The sequence below is a fragment of the Hipposideros armiger genome, unplaced genomic scaffold (genome assembly GCF_001890085.2).
Source record: "Hipposideros armiger isolate ML-2016 unplaced genomic scaffold, ASM189008v1 scaffold_30, whole genome shotgun sequence".
Classification (NCBI taxonomy): Eukaryota; Metazoa; Chordata; class Mammalia; order Chiroptera; family Hipposideridae; genus Hipposideros; species Hipposideros armiger.
The window spans coordinates 6,436,280-6,440,841 of record NW_017731380.1 but is presented as its reverse complement, the minus strand read 5'-3'; the positions used below and the strand labels follow the sequence as shown (position 1 = coordinate 6,440,841).

Here is a 4,562-nt window from a genome sequence, read left to right as displayed (position 1 = left end):
GCTTAACTGGTTGTATTTTCAACATCTGTTCAGGCTTCTCTGAATTGATTGGGAACTTCCCAATCAACACTGCAACTCAACCTTATCCAGAGGCAAAGATCATTATATGATATATTGTTCAAAGCTGCACCATTGATAACGTATGCTAAACTTTATGTGCACGGCAGGCAATCTGGAAATATAATTTCTGTAAAACTACACTCACTGAGGAACTAAGTCATTCTAACACCTTGAGTGGAATGGATATTGACAGGTAAAAGGATCCAATTGGAGGAACAAAGAATGTACTGAGCAGTGGGATATTAGAAAGTTAGTGGGTTTGGCAATTCTTCCAAGAGTCAATCATGAAGTTACCACATGACTCAGCAATTCCTATTATCTAAGAGAAATGAAAACATATGTTCATACAAAAATTTGTACTTGAATGTTCATAGAAGCATTATTCATAACAGCCCCAAAGCAAAAAGAAACCAAATGCATATCAACCGATGAATGGCTGAATATATACATAATATAAACATGTCTATATATAATATAAACATGTGATATATCCATATAATGAATTATTATGCAGCTATTAAAAATAGATGTAGTATTGATAGATGCCACAACATGGATGAACCCTGAAAACACTATGCTGAGTGAAAGCAGTCAGACACAAAAGTCATATATTGTATGATTGCATTCATATGAAATGTCCAAAATAGGCAAAGCCATAGAAAGAGAAAGTAGATTAGTGGTTGACTGTGGCTGGTGGTATTGCCAGGTAGAGAAGAATGGGACATGATTACTAATAGATACAGTGTTTCCCTGTAGGGGGAAAAGAATATTTGAAACTTGATCCTGGTGATGATTCCCCAAGTCTGGGAATGTAGTGAAACCATTAAATTGTACAATTTTAGTGGGACAGCCAAAGGGGTAAAGGGAAACAAAACAGTTTGGTAGGATATAGAGAAATAGAATATGTGACACTGCAGGTGGCTGCCTCAGACATCTCAGGGCCATTGACATGTGGCTACTATTCTGGGAACTTCAAAGGAAAATGTATAAACGAAAAATGTGTCACAAAGAGTCACTAAAATAAATCATTATATTTTTGTCTTCAGGATGTATTCCCTATTTACTGTAGATCTATGTTAGAGAAAAAAACCTTATAGCATACTTGTCTAAGAAGTATTACTTATAAAGTTTAATCTCAGAAACTATTTTTTCTAGTTTTGCATATTCATTTTTCAATGAATCTTATTATATGATAATTATGTAGATGTTACTTTATCCCCAACCCCTTTTATTAAGCACATATATTGACTTGGTTATATAAATCCATTGTAGTATATTAAAATTGATTAGAATATAATAAAATAACTGCAAGCAATAAAATTGAGCTTTTAGTCACCAGGAAAAGTTATATAATCTGTATTTATATATAATTTATTAAGTTTACTTAAATTTATATGTGATAGGTTCAACATAGATAGAGGTTTTATAATAAAATAAGAAAACAGAGGATTCCAATATTTTTAAAGTTTTCTTAAACAGATACTTGATCCACGTAAGTACACAAATTTGTCTAATTCTACTTCATTTTGATTCGTGTTAAACAGTTTAATGGAATATTAAATCTTGTATTTCTTTTAAAAATACTGCATTCTTTTCTAAATAATACATTCTTATTCAATTGATCAGTACTTAGCTATGATATGACTGTTCTCCCAAAATAAATTTCTCTCTGATCACTGCTCATTCATCAAACTTTCAGTATTAGTAATATATTGGGCCAAATGTTTTATGTTGAGCTATTATTATACCTGTGCTGTCTTTTCTCTTGCCCACTAAGCCTGTCAAAATGAAAATGGCTTTCTCTGACCAAAAGGACAGCAGGAGCACAGCCTGGCTCCTTTTTACACAAAACCACCAACAGATTTGCTAACAGCTGCTCTTGGGGTTTGTGCACGTAATGGAAACCTCAGAACCTTGCAGGACCCATGGTTTCTCTGTCTGCCACACAGGGATCATTTAACAGTAGGTGACACTTTTGGCACTGTATAATTAAAGGGCTTGTTTTAGAAAAATTACACACTGTGAAACACATAATAAAAGAGGGGGGGACAGTAACATGCACGAGTGTACAATTTAGATTGTGGCAGAAAATGAGCACAGCTGGAAGCTTGACAATTTGGGCTGTGTTTCCTGAGGTCAGGTTTAGAAAAACAAATCACTATGTGTTTCAACATTATTCAGGTGATGGGTGAATCAATAACAAAATTAAAAATATCTTTCCTTTTTAATTTTGGTAATTACTCTGCTATAATCTTCTACTGGTGAAGATTATAAATGGGTTCAGAACATGACAAATGAGAGGTCATCATTTAATTTGGGTGTCAAGCATCACCTTTTAAGGTACTGATATTTAGTTTATAGGGAAATAAAATAAGAAAAATTTAAGTGGCTCTTAGTTGCATTATTCTGAATATAAATGCTTTAGTTCAGATTGATGGGATGAAGTAGATCTTTAAAACAGGACAACTTTGGATCAATAGAGTTAGCACAGTTGGTCATATTTCTTTTAGAATCTACTTAAGTGTTCGTCGTCATTTGCTACTAAAGGCAATGACAATTCTATAGTTTAGAAACTTGATTTTAAAAAATAACTTAGAGCTCTTTTTTGTGGCACTTTGAAGGCCATCGGCTGCTTCAGGATGAAGCTGAGCATCTCTTTCCCAGCCACCGGCTGCCAGAAACTCATTGAAGTGCACGATGAACACAAACTTCATATGTTTTATGAGATGCATATGGCCACAGAAGTAGCTGTGGATGCTCTGGGTGAAGAATGAAAAGGTTACATGGTTCACATCAATGGTGGGAATGGCAAACAAGCTTTACCCATGAAGCAGGGTGTCTTTACCCATGGCCGTGTCTGCCTGCTCCTGAGTAAGAGGCATTCCTGTTACAGACCAAGGAGGACTGGAGAAAGAAAGCAGGAATCTGTTCGGGGTTGCATTGTGCATCTAAGTGTTCTCAACTTAGTCATTGTAAAAAAAAGGGGAGAAAGATATTTCTGGTCTCACTGATACTACTGTGCCTCGTTGCCTGGGGTCCAAAAGAACTAGCAGAATCCGCAAACTTTTCAATCTCTCTAAAGATGACATCTGCCAATGTGTTGTGAGAAAGCCCCTAAACAAAGAAGGTCAGAAACCTAGGACCAAAGCACCCAAGAATCAATATCTTGTTACTCAATGCGTCCTGCTACATAAGCACCGGTGTATTGCTCTGAAGAAACAGCATACCAAGAAAAATAAGGAAGATGCTGCAAAGTATGCTAAACTTTTGTCTAAGAGAATGAAGGAGGCCAAAGAAAAATGACAAAAACAGATTGCCAAGAGATGCAGGCTGTCCTTTCTGAGAGCGCCTGCCTTAAGTCTGAGTCCAGTCAAAAATGAAATTTTCTAAGTAACAAATAAAGAAGATGAGACATTAAAAAAAATAAATAAATAAGAAACTAAAGAGAAGAAATGTAATATGCTCCATTTCTAAGAATTGTGCCTCTTACTGCTCATTCACAATGTAACATGATTAAGTGTGTTTCAATCTTCCTCTCACTGTGGAAGATGGCCTGTTGCTGAATGTCTCACCACTTATTACCTTTGTCCACATGGGAAATATATATAATTATACTGTATGCACACATTTTGGTCTACCTGCTTTGCTTAGTATTACATTAGTGAGATTTACCAATGTTGTTATACATAACTGTAGCTCATTCATTTTCAGTGATACAAAGAAACCCATTAGATGAATATGCCATTCTATATCTGGTTAATATTGATTAACATATTAGCTATTAGAAATAATGCTGATATAAATATTTTTACATGTATTTTGATGAACCATGTAACCATCCTGTTAAACATATACATAGGTATAGTATTACTGCTTTAGAAAATATGTTTAGCTTCAGTAAATATTGGCAAACAATTTTCCAAAGGAAGTGTGCCTAGTTACACTCCCACCATCAGTATATGAGAGTTCCACATCCTTACCAACATTTAGAAATATCAGTGTCTTTTCTAGTGAGTATAGAGTAGTATTTCATCATTGCTTTATTTTTTATTTTCCTGATAATGATGAGGTTGAGCATATTTTCCTGAATATTGATCATTTGGATGACCTTTAATTAAAGTACCTCCCCAAGTCTTTAGCCTATTTTTTATTGGGTTATCTATCTAGATGACATTGATATGAAATACTTCTTTATTTATCCTTGAAATTTGTCATTCATGCTTATATATGTGCATAAAAACTCATACAGTTACATATAATCTTTTCTCTATGGCTTACCTTTTCAAACTCTTAACAGAGTCTTTTAAAAAACAGGATTTCATATTTTAATAAAATCAAATTTCTTAGTGTTTTTCTTTTTTTCCTGTCATGTCATAATCAGCTGATTGTGTATGTATGGGTGTGCCTCAACTCTATATTGTGTTGCATTGTGATCAGTTTATACATTTGTCAATACCTCACTGTTTACTCTCACTGGAATTTGACATAAGTTGAATATCTTA

The 4,562-nt window shown here is 34.3% G+C and overlaps 1 pseudogene; it reads left to right on the top strand.

Annotated features, from left to right (window-relative positions):
- Positions 1 to 2,699: 2,699 nt before the first annotated feature.
- Positions 2,700 to 3,440, top strand: LOC109379856 (40S ribosomal protein S6 pseudogene; annotated as a pseudogene).
- Positions 3,441 to 4,562: the final 1,122 nt, after the last annotated feature.